Source organism: Ptychodera flava, assembly GCF_041260155.1.
Source record: "Ptychodera flava strain L36383 chromosome 3 unlocalized genomic scaffold, AS_Pfla_20210202 Scaffold_27__1_contigs__length_13241970_pilon, whole genome shotgun sequence".
Taxonomy (NCBI): domain Eukaryota; kingdom Metazoa; phylum Hemichordata; class Enteropneusta; family Ptychoderidae; genus Ptychodera; species Ptychodera flava.
The window spans coordinates 13121238-13141423 of record NW_027248281.1 but is presented as its reverse complement, the minus strand read 5'-3'; the positions used below and the strand labels follow the sequence as shown (position 1 = coordinate 13141423).

General features: G+C 36.7%; 1 long non-coding RNA gene across 1 annotated transcript; it reads left to right on the top strand.

Moving 5' to 3' along the window:
- Positions 1-136: 136 nt before the first annotated feature.
- On the top strand, positions 137-13870 carry LOC139126333 (uncharacterized). The gene is made up of 3 exons (XR_011550536.1): positions 137-258; positions 8988-9283; positions 13645-13870. It is a non-coding gene; the product is annotated as an uncharacterized lncRNA (long non-coding RNA).
- Positions 13871-20186: the final 6316 nt, after the last annotated feature.

The window sequence follows — 20186 nt, the reverse complement described above, 5'->3', positions numbered from 1 at the left end:
CTATAGGTAAAGAAAAAACTTTAATCATTCAAAATGCCAATCATGGAAGTTACGCCTTCTCTTACTATTGGTTAATAGATAAGAAACGCCCACATAAGTTCATAATCTCCTCTGTCTCAAAGGCGCTTGTTTCATTCGACGTGTAGCATTCGACATTTTCGTGAGCACCTACCTTCGACAAGCACTGTCAGTCCAGGCCAGCAGGAAAAGTCTTCTCCAACCAATTTAGTACGCAGGTTCTATACATTGGCCATTCAAGTAAGTCTCCTGTACAATTTTAGAATTTTCATGACAGATCAAACGCAAGGTAGACACAATTATGCAAAACAACAAACTCGTCACTGCAAAGCGTTCACTCATAAACATAAATCCTGAACGATGTCCCGTATATAGTCTCACAATGAAATCTTCGCTCAAAGTATTGGCGCCATATACATTATGAATTACACACAAATCACCGTAGAATCTAAATATTGAGAGGGAACGCAATCGATTAGACTCAAAAACCGTCGCAGGCTTCAAATCAAGGTATTTTGTTGCATTCTCTCAACGACATGGCTAATGTAAGCGAAGCGAGGGCCCATAAAAGTTGTATTTATCGAGATTTTTCGACTGTTCTATTAGCTATTGGCAAGCTCGAGCTGTCCTGTTGCAGGTAAGACTGTGTTAAAGTGTAGAGACCAAACATTGTACTGCAGAGCGTATGTATGCATGATACGATGATTAAGCTAAATATCGCTAACTGATGTCCCTAGGAATACAAAAGCTAGCTTCGAGTTTAGATTTCGTATGTCCATGCTGTTATTTTACCTCCATAATTTCGTGAACCAAGCATCGTATGTCGACATTGAATGAAAAACGAAAATTTATTTATTTTAAGTCATTGCCGTACATGCTAAAGAAGAGAGAGGTAGTCTGTCACTATGGTCACCAACAAGCCTAAGAACAAATCATAGACAATAATCGTCATTTCACCACTAAATCGATCGTAGAAGAACGGGATCGGAGACTTAAAATGAAGCCGTGCAAATATTTTCAACGTTGTATGTTTGGTCGTCGAATTTCCGAGCTTACCACTGTACAGATGTGTGCTGATCAAATGATCTTGCCAGGTGACTGTACTCATTAATATACGTCAAAAATCTGACTGAAACATCAACCGATACCTGACCCTATTTTCGTTAGCAGCGCAGCCAGTGGTAGAAATGGAACAGGGAACCAGACAAGCCTCTGAACGGATGAGATTTTGTTATTCACGTGTTAGTATGAGGGCGCTATACACATAATCTTAATTCTGACACATCGCTCAATGGTGCAAATCGCTATTTCAATAGAAACAGAAAGCAGTGAATACTAAATGATTTTTTGCTTCATGTACAAAATTTGAGCTTAAGATACATAACGTGTGTTGTTCTTGTAGATTCGCACATGAGGATGCTAATTTTGCTTTTTGTATATAAAACTGTTTACCTGTATAATGTTTATCAAATCATTGCCATCCACGAGCGAACGAGTAAAACATTTATGTGAGAGTTACCAGACAGGACTAAAATGGTAAGGAATAAAGGTTTCTGATCGGCTGAGGTTTCTTCAAGCAAATTGGTGTCGTAGGTTTTGTTTGCTCGTATAAATTGACTGACGAAACTTGATTCTTCTTTTGCAGAGTTCTTTGTGAACTTCCAGCTTTTTGTTTCGCCATTTTCTTTCTGCCAACCTTATGCTTCTTTCAACAGCATTGATTTCAGATGTGTACCATTTTGTATCAGGTTTCACAGTAATAACACGTTCCTTCAGCGGTGCATGCATATTGAGTACCTTGCAGAGGATATTGTTAAATCCTAGGACAGTAGAGTTCATGTCAAATGAGACTTGCTTCGGTGCACAAGTACTCTTGATGTCACTCGTGAATTTTTTTAACAGAAATTGATGAGATCTGACTATTAGTTATCTGGCGTCTTACGAAAGAAGTTTTTTCCAGTCAAAGTTTTGCTTGCAAGGGACCTTGACCAGAGAATATCTTTGAGTCCATCTTGACAGAGGTGATGCAGCTGTTGTTGTCTGATATGATGAGGTCATTAATGTGGCTCTTTTTGTTAGTCGGCTCTTTCACCCATCGAGTCAGACTAAAGGCATCTAAGATGTATAGCAGCTTCTCTGTGGTTGCATTATGTCTGTCATCAGTGAGACAGAGACTGATCATGACAGGCAAAGGGCATTCAGGAGTATCCTGTCAGTAAGCTTGCAAAAAAAAAACACAAAAAAAAGTTTAGACTGATCGAGTTCACTAATTGATAAATAATAAAATATAAGATTGGCTCTCAGAGCAGGACTTCCATTGGCGTCATACTGATAGTGAACCAGGAACTTAGGCTCACCCTTTTTATAGTCAGGGCCAGGATATAACGCCCAACCAGTTCTGAGGTGTCCCATATACAAGCACCAATATAAGGCACCCAGCTGAGTCCGTGAGTATAGCAGAGAGAGATATCCATTCCATGATACTGAACTTCTCGATAATGGTTGCTCCCTTGGCCCTCGGGTTTAGTCTTGTCACCAAGAATGTAATTGTCTTTTATTCAGCAAAAGTGTTTGTCCTCATTGGTTACAAACTTAAAGTGGCGATACTTTCAAGCATCTTCAATGGTCATTAAATATATGCTGTTGTTCATGAATTCGTAGATTCATTGCTTTATAGTGTTCCTCGCAACATGTTCGCATTCATTGAGATATAGGAGCTACCTAACTACGTTCTTTGAAAGTGAGTTCCCTACGGAAACATGTGCAACAATGGCAACGTTTGAGCATCATATTGAAAGCTGTGTAATGCTCTGCGTGATATTGAACATTCGACACCGTCATGATAAGTATGCTGCCTCAACGAAAGTTGAGATAGACACTAACAAATAGCATATCGGCACCATATTTATTTATTCGAAGTCTGCTTCAATGCAGGTTTGAACTGTCTAGGCCGTACAAAATGTGGCCAAATCTATTGTAAGTTAACTGGTACTGATATTTGAGGGCTAACTACTCTGTTATCTTAGTCATTATGAAATAAATGAGTGTATCAAGAGATTTTCGGGCATATGAAGTATTGAATGGATATAGACCCTACATGGCCCGCTGTGGCAAAAAATGATCAAAAACTAAAAGCAGTACGGAAGATGCTGCGGAAGATTATCAGAGAAGTTTATTTTCATCTGCGGAATCCCTTATTCTTCTGCACAGTATAGACTACTATGACTGCATCAGAAACTACTCTAAGAGATTCGCATAACGCTTGCCTACAGAAATGTAAAGCGTTTGCTGCTATCAGATCTTATTGTTTACATAACAAAAATGGACAAATTTGTATATCGTCCGAGGAACACTTCAATGAGAATCATCGGCTTAAGGAATCAATAAGTCATAAGTTGAAGTATCTGAACATATACGTCGATAACGGAGAGTTTGGCTCCAGATGACTGAATTGAAAGTGTGTTTAGGATGGCAGGATTTAGGCCAGAGATAGGGATGTTTATCTGTGGGTTTACTACCGCAAGAACCAAAACCCAGCCATTGTGTGGGCTGGAGGGGTGTGTTATTAAGGATAGTATTTTCAATTTTGCCCATCGCGAAAGTTAGCATATGACAGGGCTAGTTTAGAACCCATAGCAGCCCCATGTTTTTTAAGCTAGAAACTACCTTGGAAAGTGAAGAAGTTGTGTTCAAGGATGAATTGGAGCATTTCAATTAGTAGATCTGTATTGTCGACGTTGTACATTGTAAGAAATTCTCTGACATGACAGAGTTGATACCAAAGTCATGCAGAATGTTAGTATAGAGGGATTGAACATCAAGGGTGACCAGGAGGGCATTATCAGGGATATTGATCTGATTGATATCGTGTAAATGGTGATTTGTGTCCTTGATATAGGAAGGGAGTGATTGAACAATGGGTTGAAGGTAATAGTCGACGTACATAGAAAGAGAGGTGGTGAGGGATTGGCATTGGGGAACTATTGGTAGGAGAGGGTTGTCCTTTTTATGTATTTTAGGCAAGCCGTAAAATGGCCGGGCTTGGGTTCTTGGGGTAATAATTTCCGAGCGGTTTCATTCGAGATCCAATTTTACCTACTCCAGCGGGTAATTTTCTTTTGTAATTTTAGAGTGTATTCTTCTGTAGGATCAGATGCGAGTATCTCGTAGAATTTATTGACATTGAGTTGTTGCTCACACTCAGATATGTACCAATCGCTATCCATTACCACAATACTACCCCCTTTGTCAGCTGGTTTGATGACGATATCGTCTCTATTATGAATTTTCTGAAGTGAGATCCTTTCTTTTTCAGGTAAATTACATCAACAATTATGAGAATTATGAGAATTGAGAATATCCCCTATAACCTTATTCAGAAATCTTTCTAAGTTAGGATTGGAGCAGAGCGGAGGGTTATAATCAGATATCTCTTTAGGAAATGGGCCGGGAGAGGTGTCTATCTGTTCAGATTAATTATCATCACGAAATAAATATGCTAATCGGCATCTTTTTTTGAACTCGTGTATGTCTGATTGTAAAACAACCATATCTAGGGGTTGGACAAAAAGAAAGCCCCTTGGAAAGAACACGTGTTTTGCAGTCAGTAAGATGTTTGGAAGAAATGTTGAAAACAATCTTAGGATTTGAGATAAATTTGAGATAATTTTGTTTTTGACTTCTATTGTTACAACGATGTGTTCTGTATCGTCTATTAGATTTACAAGTGTTATTGATGTCTCTACCTTGTTTGTGTATCAGATTGTTGAGTTTGTGGCCTTGCTTTTGTTTATAAAAACCGGAAATTTTGTTTTGAAAAGCTTTCAACTTTCTTATGACGGTATCAATTTGTTGATTGTTTAAGTCTTGCTTCATTAAACCAACAGTGTCATCGATTCTATTTTGAAAGGTGTTACAAGCATTCTTTTGTTCTTTTTTTCAAAAGATTAGATATTATTGGCGTTTTTTAGAATGCCGAAGATGATGATCATGTTCGCCATTGCATGAATATTGAGTGCTTTGATTAATCAATGACACTGGAAATACGTTTATTTTCCAGGCAAATGGAAACATTCGTGTATAAATGTAGATCCTCAAGGAGCACGGAGTTTTGGGCAAAGCCCTGGTTTTAACCTCCAGAAAATACATAGTACAGAGGCATACCTAGTGTATGGGCATGTCTATTAAACATGATAGACACAGATTATTTTACTGAGTTATAAAGTAAATCATACGGACATCCTTAACATAAAACAATATAACTAATTGGTGTATTTTAGCTTCATCGTTAATTTTTCATTTCGTGTCTGACTACTTCCATTAGATAATCTTTAAAGATTATTTTAATATTACTTCTACATAGTACACAGAGTTAACATAAATGAGTGGTTTTCCAAGATTACCTTATTATTGAGTCAATACTCGTACACAGAAATGTCTCATGCCTGACGGACAGAGCAAGTTTTGTGAATTTATCTTGTTTGCTTGTCCGATCCTTCCTTCCACTGCAACAACATACAAATATTGAAGTTTTGGAAATTCTATCTTTCATGGTTATATATTAATATTCAAGTAGTAGATTTAAAGAAACGCCTTGGACAAACCTATATGTATACTGCGGACGAAACATTCCGATCTTCCATTTTGCGACAGAAAATTGGGCCTGTAGTTCTAATATAAATTGTTTCCAAATCATGCATACTTATTATATTACATGATGCAATTCATTGTTGCTTCTTCAACTTTAATCATAGTATATGATTGCATATAAATACCATAATCAATGTTTTGGATCATCACCAATGTGGGTGTATATTATTAAATAATGATTCATTGCATTTCCTGTCAGGGTTTCTGGCTGTCAATCCTTTCCCCTTATGTTTCTAGGTTGAAGACTTCTGCGATCAAATAAATAGACATACTTTAATTCGTGGGATATCTCATTTCTTTAAATAAATATCATGACATGCTATCATTGTGCATTTTCTCAAAAGATGTGTTGATTCCGAAGATATCTTCCTGTGTATCAGTGAGCAAGAACCTCCTTGCGGACACCATTGATGGCAACTTCTATTGAATGACTTTGAGCAATGAAAATAACTCTCTGTTATGTGCCCGAAATCCTTCTATCATTCTATATAACATGTTTTTGTTTATTTTGGAATTCTTCTTGACACGTCAATTTGGAATTGGATCTGATTTACCTTTTTAAATAATTCGGTATGTCATTAAATATTTCACAATGCAAGTTTATTCATAGACTCGATACAATTAGCTCTTTTTGTTAAGTTAATTTTAGCTCACGTGTGTAAACACATTGTCATAGCGATGTCTGTCTGTCTGTCCGTGTGTGTGTGTGTCTGTCTGTCTGTCTGTTTACACGATAACTCAAAAACGCCTGAACTGATTCAAGTCAGATTTAGTACACAGGTACCATGTGCTACTTGCAAGAACTGATTAGATTTTGGTTAGTGTGGCTTGCATATTAATGAAGTTATGCAATATCGTTTTTTTCCATACAATGGTTTCCCTATGGAGACGGTAATGACAGTGTAGACATATATCAAGAAATACTGCACAAAATTTCATGAAACTTTTCACAGATGACAATCTAAGAACATTATGATGATACTGTGAGTGTCATGTCAATTATCTTCTCATTTGCATATTTAATGAACTTTTGTTATTAGTGACATAACTCTGAAATTCCTGCACCAAACCTGATGATACTTGCAACAAATATTGATCTGATATATATCTAATTATACTTAGAAGCATTAGGCAGTGTCAAGTTAATAAATAGCTCATTTGCATATTTTATGAAGGTTTGTAATTAGTCATATAACTCCGATATAACTTCACCAAATGTGATGAAATCTGCTGCAGATACTGATCCGACTGATATCTAACTGTAGTGTAAAGCATTTAGTAGTGTTAAATTAATTAAGGGTTCATTTACATATTTAATGAACTTTGTAATTAGGTATATAACTCTGAAATTACGGCACCCAAGTCAGTGAAATAGGGTACAGATATTGTTTTGATAAATATCTTATTGTACTGAGAAGCATTTGGCAGTGTCAAGTTAACAAATAGGTCATTTGCATATTTTATGAAGTTTAGTAATTAGTGATATAACTCCAAAATAACTGCACCAAATGTGATGAAATCTGCTGCAGATACTGATCCGACAGATATCTAATTGTGGTGTAGAGCATTTAGTTGTGTGAAGTTAATTAAGGGTTCATTTGCATATTTAATGAACTTTGTAATTAGTGATATTACTCCAAATTAAAGCATTAAATTTGATGAAACTTGCTACAGATGTTGATCTGATAAATATCAAATTGTACTGAGAAGCATTGAGCAGTGTCAAGTTAATAATTAGCTCATTTGCATATTCCATGAAGTCTTATAATTAGTCATATAACTCCGAAATAACTGCATCAAATGTGATGAAACTGCTGCACATACTGATACGACAGATATCTAAATGTGTTGTAAAGCATTTAGTAGTATAAAGTTAATTAAGGGTTCATTTGCATATTTAATAAACTTTGTAATTAGGTATATAACTCTGAAATTTCGGCACTAAAATTTTGTGAAACGTGCTACAGATATTGATTTGATAAATTAATTGTGCTATGAATCATTGAACAGTGTCAAGTTAATGTAGGGTTTATTTGCATATTTAATGAACTTTGTAATAAGTGACATTACTCTAAAATTACAGCATTAAATTAAATAAAACGTGCTACAAATGTTGATCTGATGGATATCTAATTGTCCCATAAAGCATTGAGCAGTGTCAAGTTAATTGACAGCTCATTCGCATATTGAATAAAGTTTTGTAATTAGTGATTAAACTCTGAGAGTACTGTGTGAAGTTTAAAAAAACCTGCTACATATAGTGATAACACATATCTCATTGTTCGGTGAAGCGCACTACTATTAATGAACCTGTTGTAAAACACGTGAGCATATTCAGTTCATATCTGGTTTTCCAATCATACACTTCTGTATCTAAACCTTAGAATTACGCAAAAGTATGCGTACAGTATCAACATTACAATAATAATCTTATATCATCAGTGTTATGCTAGTAGGATATACATGCTAAAATGTACATTACGTTTGCAAATCATATCCCTTGTCTTGACTTTCCAACATTAAAATTTCAAGGTAATTATTCTTTAGTATCAAATAGAACAACGGTAATACACCTCAAGCTATAGATATAATTAATGATAGTATGTCTTTAACCTTTCTGCTGCACAACATCTCAAAAATCAACTGTATACTTTAGCTGAGCTTGAGGATATTGATCTAGTTGGTATAAATGCTAGAACAAAAACTCGTGATGCTGCTCTCCTTAGTTTTAATGAGGATATTAATAATAATACTTTTGTGACCTATTCATTTCCTCTCAGCCTTCATTAGGTCTCAGTTAGACAGCGTAGTTGTTCTATTAGAGTTCTGATATCAAAACTATTTATATACAAGTAACTGGTAGAAGTTAAAATTACATAATGTAACATGTTATTTTGTACTATAAGGTTCCATGTGAAATCAATTGGCATTGCACTACCTTTGAGAAGTAAAATAAATGGAAAGAATGTAGATAGTTTCATAGGAAGTTTGATGAATTCTAATGGTTTGATCTAGTTTTATGCAGGTATATGACAAATGCCAAACCTAATTAAACGCCAAGTCAAAGAATATTAGTAGAATATTGAATTTAAAAATCAAACATGATATGATGTTTGAAGGGGAAGAAAAAACATTTGTGCAAGAACCATAGAATCAATAGTTGCACTGTAGAAGTGTTTTCTTCCTGTCCAACTGAAAATACAGAAAAAAATTGTAATACAAATTTCTTTTAAGAAATGTTGTTATATCATTGTCATATATTTTCTGTATTTGTCGTTGATCTATTTAGCTTTTTTGTTGTTTTTTTCATGTTGATGTAGGATAATGGCAACTGACAGATATATTAAGGTTCTCCTCGTCAACTGTGATAATTTGGTCGATTTAGAAGTCGTCAAAAATCACTTATTTGGTAAGTCTCCACCTGACGTGGAAATAATATATTTCTCTGTGGAAGAGATGGGTACGAAGAGCAAAGAAATAGCTGCAAGGACTGGAAATGATCGACCCCACTGTGCCATATTTATAGTTAATGCACGGGAGTCTCGACTTTCCATAAATGAAACATATGCTGGTATTGGATATGCGAAGATGTATACAGCATTGAAAGATGTAACAAGTAAGATTGCTTATGTTGACAAATTACCAATCTTAATTTAATTGTACATGTGGTCGACGTTATGACTGCAATGATATTTGGAAGCAAGATGAAGTGCTTTTGATTAGTAGATTGTTAATGAAAAGTGACATCTATCTCACTTCTTAGGCATTGATTTATCAGCAAAATGCTGTCGGATGGTATGTTTCAAATTAGTATTTATTCAAAAATTGGTACACAGTGGTTTCAATGAGATGTCTGTTGTGCATTTCAAACACCTGCAGATTATAACACAAGGAAATGGTCCAATGCATGCCATGTTTGAGTTAATGGAGTGAAATGAAAGAATTCCTAGGGCTATATCTTCAGTTGGAAAAGCATGTTTTTGTTTCAATTGTCCAGCGGTCACCTTATGCTCATGCCCAGCATAAGCGACTCATCTGAAGTTTCATCTCATAGGTCAGTGTTTATGTAAGCTGTAAAACGACTACTATGACAAAAGCAACAGACTTTTAACTGTAGAGTGTTAGATTCATAAACATCAGATCACGGGTTCAAGGCCTGGGGTATACTGCTAATATTTTCTGGGCCAAAAATTCACGTTCTGGACAAAGCAAGTCATTTCACATTTACATTTCATATACATTTCACTTCCGTGAGTGTGTATACGATCTGAAAACTGACAAACAAGCTAAAATACTTACAGCCGATTTTCTAAGCTTAAGTCTATTCATAGGGAACTTGCATCTTTTTAGAAAACCAATTCGACATCATATGTTTTGCTTTTCAAGCCGTCTAGAGAATCCAGCTTAACGAATAGCTCGCGAGCCTCTAATGTCGTGCCTTCAGGGACAAGAACATCCCATTACATTATGCCAGCATCAGGCTTCTAAGGCACCATCGGCTTCAAGGCCTTATAGCGTCTTGATAAACAAAATGGAAGGCCTTCCAATGGTTTGTTTTTCCTCTTTGCTCTCTCCATGCCCTTGACGTCTTTGATGTCTAAGAGAGCCAAATTCTGTGGATCCACAGATGGTATCTCCGTGCTACCACCTATATTTATGGAGACAGAAAGTCCTTTATTTAATACTTCATCCTTCAGAATTTGTCGGAAGTATTTGATGGCCAGTTGGATGATTCGCTTGTTGTAATTGTGCTAATATCAACCTTTATTATGCCCTGTTTCAGGTCTTTAAAGTGAATATGTCCTGTCTCATTACCAAATAACTCAACATGAAAATCATTACCAACAAATCTGATGGCAACACAAACCCTGTGTTTGTTTGTTGCTTTGAGCAAAACGTCCGCCAATAATAATCGATCAAACTCGTTTTCGGTGCTCAGCTTGATTCAACCACTGAGAAGTGTCCCACCAGTGATGAATGACAGTTTGTGTGTCATTGCCTGCCTAGCCATCTGTAGGTGGAGGGTGGTTCACCTGCTGATTTTAACCCCAACACAGATCCCGCTATATCATAGAACAGATTGGCTTTGCCACTAGTGCTGTAAGTATGATGCCAGTCGCGGCTGTTGATAATGCGCCCTAGCTCATTGTTCAAATTCATTATTGTTTTGTCTGGAGCCAGTTTCAGGTGTAGAGTTATTCAGGAGAGAAGGTGGCGAACATCTGGGCTGGGTCTTGGTAGCAGCTATGTGCGAAGATCTTGCAGCTTGAACAACTTATCGATTTCATCAAATATCAAAATATGAGGCACATTTGGCAGGAATTCTAGTAGCAAATCCTCCACTGGGGTACTCAAAAGGTATCCAGCAGAGTGGTGGCGATATCATACGACACAAACTGTTGAGCTGTGCTGCTTGAGATGGTCTGGCCATCTTTGGGGGTAGCCACCGGCACTTGACAGCAAGTTTGACTGCTTGAATGTCTTGCAAGTAAGTCTCACAATGGCCGACAGTAAGCAGAGAGCAAAGTTGTCTAACAACTACTAAAGGGTTCATAGCCAACTGGCTTCAGGCGCAAAGGTCCCTGAAGATGTGGCCCGGGCATGGTATATTAGGTAAGCCATCAGTCAGTTCTATTTGTCAGGTCTATCGCAGATTCTGCACCAAAATTAGACATTGGCTCGCCAAACGAGGTCCATCAAGCCGACCTTCTGTTTCTGCCACATGACAAGTGCTCTTACAAGTACGCTCTTGCCACGGCTCCCTCTCACATCTATAAACACGGCTCCCCATTGAAGTGGCCCAAACTGCTTCAGGTTGACCCTGCGTGTGAGATTATTGGCACAGTAGCTAAAAACTGCTGGCAAAGCATGATGTCTTGGTCAGGCATGCGTGCGTGAACATCCATCAAACAAAGGGATCATAGAACTGTTTAATTGGACCTTGGCTGAGTGGCTGCCTGGCTGCCTGCCCTTGTTGCGGCCTTGAACTCGAAAATCACACGGTTAGCCAGCAAAAGGACTTTTGAGACCATAAAGGCTCTGTCCTGTTGGCCTCCATGAGCAAAAGCTCCCTTCACGGACTGTGAGAGTAGTTAGAAGACCAGACTCTGTCAGGAAGGTAAGAAGCAGTGTTGGGGCCCAGCAATTTCTCAGCGAAAGGCTTTCCATAATAAGCTGGGATGACAGGGTGGGCGTCTTTAGTGAACTCTCAATTGGATTTTTCGATAAACATTCTTTGTTACAAAAAAAAATTGCATAATTTTTTATTGCAAAAAACAAGGCACAAGAAAAAGATACAAAACAGAAAAAGTACAAACACAGAAGACAAAAGGAAGGAAAAACACAAAACAACAAAGAGGCACTGTCTTTACAAAAAGGTACCAAGGAATTTAAAAAGTCACTTCAAAAAAGGGAAAAAGGATTTTCCATTTCAATCTAAAGCTTTCCATTTTTTTAGCAATACTTCTTTCTGTGAAAAGGACATTTCTTACTTTTTCTAGGAAGATGGGAAAGGATGGTGTTTTGTACAAAAAACGGTTGGAATACAGATAATATTTTGCTATTAACAACAAGTGGTTTAAAAGTTCGTTCCCCTTTTGTGGTAGTACTCCAAAACAACATCTTTTCATGTCAAATCTAAAGCCTGATTTGTCTTTTTGTGACAGAATAACTGGAAAGAGGCCCAAAAGTTGCTAGCTTCTTGACAATTCCAAAACAAGTGTTGTTCTATATTTTCTTCTGAATTACAGTATGAACAAAGTGGGGTATCCTTAATCTTATTTTTATGTTTAACTAGTTTGTAGCTAAAATGCGGTGCATAACTTTAAATTGGAAAATTTTCAGTTTGGTCTCTTTTGTTGTTGAATAAATTAATAACCATGATTTTTTCCATTCTACATTGTTTGCATAATTTTGTTTAGTATATGCAATATCTGATGATGCAGGCTGACACGTACGGTTTTTGAATAGATCATGAAATTCCTTTGTGGAGGCTTTATAAATATTAATTTGTCTGAGATAGCCCCCATCATCTTTTTCAGTTACGTGTGTAAACGTCTCATTTTTCAATAAATTTTTCCACATATTTGGTATAGCCTTTAATAAACCAATGTAAGTTACATAATTTACTTTAATATTGTGTTTTTCGTGAAATATGTTCCAGGGGAGCGGGGATCCATATTCACGGGAGAGCGTGTTTATTTACTCTCGATTTATTTACTCTCGATTCTGGCGATGTGTCCATGTATGGTTTGAAATCCGGGAGTTCGGAATCAATAAATTCTGGTTCAAAGTTGTAAGGTTGAAGGCCTGGTGTATCCGTAGCGCAGTAGTTTAATACAAACGTACGGAAGATCAGACCCCCTAGCGATTGCCCCTAACTTCCTAAATTGGGCTTGGTAAAATTCGCTCCATATAGCACTCGCCCATGGGCTTGTGCTATATGTCGCCCATTGTGCCAAAATCTCGTGTATAACCTCCTGCGGCAGGTGTTATTACTTAAGTAGAGGGTAATTTGGCAAGCTTAATAGTGTGTATATCAGCATGCATATTGGAGTAGAGCAAGAAACAGAAGTAGAAACACGAAATAAAAATTGTAATAATGCAAAACACTAAAAGGCACTGGACCTCTGAGTCACGATACATAGATGGTATGTATCTATGAACATTGTGTAGACCAAATGAAATCTATTGAATTTCAAAATAAGTCTTCTCTCTGAACGCTGATAAGGAACATCTCTATGTCCATGTGTTGAAGTAAAAGAGATATTTAAATATAGCAGGGGGATTTGTATCAGCCAAAAAAATTAAAGATTGTAGTTTTTTACAAAGTCCTAATAAAACATTGCCTCTTCTTTTAGACAAAGGGAAAGCATTCTGATTTTGGTAGAGTACATTATATTTATTGAATCGTTTTATCAAAATGAAAAAGAGTATTATATATATCATGTTTATGAAGTCATACTTATCTTTCCATAGATGACCACGTGATTGTTGGAATAGCTGGAGACGACCATTCAACAGGAAAAAATAAACTCATATCGAAAGAGGCCCTCAATCGCATTCATGCCCAGTTCGGTAAAGACTACATACAAGGTCCAAAAGGTTATGTTTTTTCTTGGAATCACTTTCCCACAGAAGAGCATAGATGGAAGACTGACGAATTCATTATTTCTTCTTTGCAAGAATCTGAGGAGACGCAGCTATCAAAGTACGTAGCAACTCACTTGTGTCAATTGTCGTTGATGTGTATCCTCACTTAAGAATTACTGCTTTTCCAACTACTTTGATCACAATGTAATATATTTCTGATTCTAAATGACTACATCTCAAGATATATCGTATTGTTATTAAGATAACTCCATATTTTAGGTGAAAATGAAAATTGAAAATATGTGCACACTTATCCAAATCTCTACCTCAAGCCGCATGCGATTTGTCACATCTATCCGAAAGAACGACCACACACATTCTGATAACACTTACAATTCAATAAAGACTGTTCACATCTTTTTAATGTTTGAATGTAAACAGGGCATGTTTTTTCCATGCACTAAACTATAGGTAATCACTTATTTTACCTACAGTGATGACCCGAACCCAGCTCGTAGGTCATCGACACGTAGTAAGAAAGAAGAAGTTGAAAGGGGTACCGGATTACAAGTCTCTCAACCAACAACAGGATCAAAGGCCGATGGTCCAGGGGAAAGGTATAGTTATACAATAATTAAGGCATGACTTTGGATTCCAGGAGAAGCATAGGGCCTTACAAACAATGAATTCTCTACGATGAATTCTGAACCTGTAACTCCATTATGGTATATATTTTCTTAAAGCCGAGATACCGGTCGATGCAATGATCTGTATTTTGTTATCTTTATTAACATAAGGATAATGTGACAGTAAATTTGAATTATCCCTAAAATTGCTTGTTTTTCCTTCTATAGTACAATGCTGGCGTATTTCCGGTCGAAATGTCAAGATTAAAAACTGTTATGTCAATCTTGCAAAAATATGTCTGCGATTTTTATTTGAGGCTTCAGATCTTATTCTATTGTTAGGACAATGTTTTGGTTGGTAATTGATCCGTATTCTATTAAAGCATGTTTATTATTATTTTGTTCACACAATATTACGAAGCAGTCTCTAATAGTGTGGTTAAAATTTTTCAACTTTCCAATTTCGTCTGTTAATCGACCGTATAAATGAATTCTCATTTTTTCTGAATGTTGGAGAGGTATAATAGTCAGCGCTTTTGCCATTAAGTTAATGGGGTCGACTCGTCTCCCAACATGTACGGGGAGGTATCCTAAAGTTCAAGGTTGCCTTCTGCCACAATACCTTCTGGCTCATGAAGTTACATGATTCTGTCTTTTTTTTCTAATTATAAAACATTTGATGCTAATAATAATACTTCACAGTATTTTGGTTGCATTTTCCAAGATTTGAGCATGCCGCGTTTCTTTTCGGAGCCATTTGTTTGCCTTTAGATGGTAATTATTGTCCAACAATTAATCCTCCTGTAAATGGTGCTTCACTGAGTAATGATCCAAATACTGTCATACCCTCGTTGCTGCCATATCTATGTATTTAGTTTCTTTTGCAATTAACATTTTCTGCTTGAGAAACTCCCTTGTAACTGCCACTGCTATTTCAAGACATTTGCTATAAGAGCAGTTTCCTTGCTTTTCAAGCTCTGCCTGTACATGTATAAAACCATTAAATAGGCATAAGCCTATCCAGCTCATATACTGATTTATCATAGTCTGCCACATATCATGGAAAATACAATAAGAAGTTGCATGCACTGCTTTTAATGGCTACGTAAGCTCCGAAGTAGCTTTGCATACGACTAATGGCAGCCCTAAGCACTTTGTTTGCTGTCATCTTTTATATGGGGTGAGAAATGTTAATTACTACTCATTTCACAGTGGCAGTAATGAGATCAGCACTGTGCTCAAAAAAGGGGGACCGTCGGCCCTAATTTATATGCTATATGACCTGTTATATTGCGTATTTCACTGCTGATAATGAAGATATTCTTCAGGTCACAATAGATTCAACCCAGTCTTTGTATGCTAATGTATTAAATCAATCCGTTTGGCCATACTGAGTGGTTAAACCTTCCTTCTTGCAGGTACAAGAACTAGTGGCATGGCTTCAGGCACTAACATCAAGGGTTCATGCACACTAAATACTGTAGATGACGGTCTTCCTTCAATTTCATGAACTGTATAATAGTGTAATCTTGAAGTATTGACATCATCATAATATCTGAATGTCATATTGGGAGATGCACATTATAATACACTTTTGAGGCAGGCTACGGTCTTTGGTTCAGTGATGGTTACCATTCTGGTTGGTAACAGGTATTGTTTAGGGCAGATGACCATATCCAATTTGATCTTTGTTAAAGTGACTGTATCATGGTTTATTTGATAATGTTTCTCTGTCTATGGCAAGGAGAAGTTACAATGCATTTCTCTTTACTGATTTAGTTAAGCGCCGAGGCTTGATAGTCTTTAAACTATAAATGAATCTTCTGTAAACGCTATTACATTGAGTACTGCTCCTCGAACTTGCGATACTTAATGATGCTTTATACCTATATATTAGATTCTCTTTGAATGGTATTCTTCTCCTCGAGAAACTATTTTGTTACAAGAGCTCTTGTAACTGCTCCAAGTTTCAGAATCTTGGTCAGAGATGTTTTAGGAACCTCAACCTATGTTTTGAGTATTCCTTCTAATGCCATGGATTATAAAACAAACATCCAATTAATATTGATTGATCATCAATGTGATAACAATCATTTTACTGTCTGCCATATTCATCAAAGGAAAGAGAAGAGATAAAAAATATTCCATATCATAGATTGTGTGCTCTATCACTTATACAGTCTCCAGTATGGTCCCTGACAGAGTAGATGGTAGGCAAATATGTCTTTTGGCTTGTGTAATAGGAACAAGTAGCATTATGCTGACGTCTGTAATACCACTAATAATTGTACTATCTCTTCCCATAATCCCTTATGCCTCTCGAATCTCTATCTCTGTCACCTTTGAAGCTTCTTCTTCCCACTGCTGCTACTGTAATTATTTTTCTTCTGTTTTTACTGTGCTATTTTTTTGTGGTCACAACTAATCCTAGATGTTTTTCCTACTTTTGTCAAGTTATTTTTCGTTCAACTTCTCTCGCGACAGAGTCGGCAAGTTTTTACAGTCTTTATTGTCATTTACTATACTAGGGATGAAATACTCATAACTCGCAATTCCACATGTTCAGCAGTGATTATACCAGCCCCTAAAGGGGCAACCATAGGTCCCCATGTGTAGGCAATAATGTTACAAAGGATAACAGGTTGTATAGTCTGCATGTATAAGTACCCACTTGTATGCTTTGCTATTGTTATCATTTGTATTTGAGTAGTGAGAATAAAATCATTCTTCAGATCAGTGCTAACTTCCACCTAGGAGTCAACCACGAGTCCAATGTTTTAAGCCTTACTACAGAGGCCTAACATGTTATCTGTCCATTTGTCACAGATAAAAGCATTGAGTCCTGCTTCATATATCTGAAAGGCCCGTACTATTCGGTGATCATTCCAAATCTTGACCTTCTTTATGTGTATTCCTCCTAAAGGAATATACTTACTTTGCCGCTAGGAACAGCACAAAGTAGGCTTTTCCTTACATTGCCATCAGTGTCGACTATCTGAGTGTCCTTGGTTGTGTCTTTTTAGATTGCATCACAAGAACATCTGCATCTTTTCTGATCTTTTTCTGTGAACTTGCAATGCCTCCTATCCTTAGTAAACAGAAAACATATTATTAAATTTATACAGAAAACAACCGTGGTAAAGTTACCCAGAGTGATGATGATAGGTGTATCCCACTTCATCTATTACTGTATCAAAACATATATTGTGGTAATAAGCCCAGTTACAACTTATGTAGTTGCACGTGCCTTTTACCCAGTCCTTGTATGTTCATGTATTGATCCACTTATGTAATTGGAGTGAACACTGAAATAACTTTGTCCACCACTGATGGACTCCATAACTGCTGATGAAGTGTGGCTGGTGGCGGCGCTTGCATTTTATGAACTTATACAGAATGTCCAATCTTGAGTAGCATATTGTAAATCATAAATGAGGCTCAAGACGATTTGCCGATACAGTAAAGGGCTGATGACTATGTCGAATTTCACACTCGTTTTGAGTACTGGATCTTGGTAATCTTGATAACTGTTTCTGCATTGGCAGCCAGAATCGTGTCATCAAGGAGCCAGAGAAACTGTTCTTGTGCAAGGGCAGTGTCACCAATTCAACGTATAATGCTAATTCTGACTCTTGCCTGTGCACCTAGAAAACGGTAAACATAAAAAAACAAGCATTGTTGGACAGTTTGGTTAGGCCCGCCGGAGTCAGAACATTGCCACACTGCAGCAGAACAAATCGCATATATTGACCCTCTCTGTCTATATTGTAATCAGATGTATTTCAGCTCAATTATTTGGCGGTTTGTCCAACTTTGAGTCCCAAAATTATGGCTATTGTGTACTATATTTCTGTCTACTTAACCAGCTGTCTAATTATAACCAAGATCCCTGTTGTGTTCCTCAGTTAACCCGAAACCTTCCCGGTCGCTGATTCCGAACTCTTTACATTCGGAGTTATACTCCACAAAACTATGTAAATTGTCTGTGACACTGAAGATTTTGCTATCTGAAGGTGTCACATACATCTGTTGTAGCATGCGTCTGAATGTATAGTAGACATAAAACACGCAGAATGATCTCATCTATGGGGATATGTCTTTACTCATAAGGTGATCAGTAATTAAAACACGACAACAGGTTGTGGCACACCTCATTGCAAAATTAAGCTCCTGTGGCCAACACTGTATCTTTTGGCTATGTAACCATTCATTTGTATCCTAAGACGTTGTCTGCCAGATGACTCCCTTTTTGAAAATGTCCCTCGGATAACTTACAAAGTGGTCAGTTCTGGTTATGTAAATTACGAGATCTATAAATCTTAGCAATTTTTTTAAGTAAGTGATCCGCCTAGCATAACTGGACATGTTATATCTTGCCTCTCCTTCAGAATGGACGTAAGGAAGATAGTGATTTTTACTTGTCTTTAAGACTGATTTAGAATATAACTTTTTAGAAACGTTGTCATCCTTATAATATGCGGGAAAATAAATACCATAAGGATGCCGCAACGAAAAAAAAACGTGTTTACTAAATTGCCGCTATTTCAGCCTCTTTATTACCTTTGCCACTTCAGTGTAATCTAATAACATTGCAAACTCTTTGATTACTGCCTCCATGTCTGTCTTACCCGATGTATAGAACAAATGTGTCATTCCTGTTTTCTCTGAATGGCTTCCTTATACTTTCAAACAGCTGTATTAGGGACGATTCAGAATTTACTTCCAGGGGGGGTGGAGGATTTTCAGGGGGGGCCACCCATTTTTCCCAAGAAAATTTAGGGGGGCCAGACAAAAATACCACAATCTTTTAGGGGGGGCCAAGGAAAAAAATCATCAATTCAATATTTGCCCAGAATTTCTGATCTCTACAAAAGAGAACCATAGATGCTACCTGGGTGACAGATAAACTCAACGTGTTTAGTTAAACTCCTTTAGCTGCCAAATTCGGTAATATTCACAGTGGTTTGTTTTATGCATCTACTGCAGTATCTTGTTCTCCTCCCTGAAGCGTCATGAAATGTCCAGTATTAGCATGTCAACACAAACCATACAGTAAACAGTCGGGGTTGTTTTTGTTGAAAAGAGATCTCGAATCAAGTCCAGGCTAGAATTCATTTATCAACAATAACAATGGTCATTTATGTTCACACTGGTATGTTGCTAAATACAGCATTGCTATGTAGTGATAGAATAACAAACAAATGCCGATACACAGAGATGAACATTGAACAAATGCTAAAAATTACAGCAAATATTCAGCATCATCAGGTTGGGTTTACCTTGTAGCTTGTAAAGCAGTGTAAAGTTGCATGATAAAGAAGTGTTAATTTGTGCAAATGTATGCAAATCACCCGATTTCTTGGCTTCTTTTGCCTCCCAATTTCAAAATTTCCGAAGAATATAACTCCACTCCGACTGGGTCAAATTTTCTGAAATTTCACATTATGTTTTTTAAATGCTATATAACAAAACGACTATCAATTGGTTTTGTTTGGCAATAAAGCTCTTACATTTTTAAAAAGAGGCATTTTAATTTTGCTGATCATGATTTTAATCAACCCCTACAATTTTAAAATGAGGATGGATAATGCCAAATAAAATAGTCGTTTTATTCTACATATACTCTCCTTTCAAGTGAAATATTACATTTCAGAAAATACTGTCTAGTTTTTTACTTAAATTAATTTTTATCATTAATACCAAAATTGAGGTTTTTTACCCCAAATATACACCCACTTCATCCTTTGAGTAAACTACTGCTACCATACTAAACTTTAGAGTCTCTGCTTTTTGAAAATATAT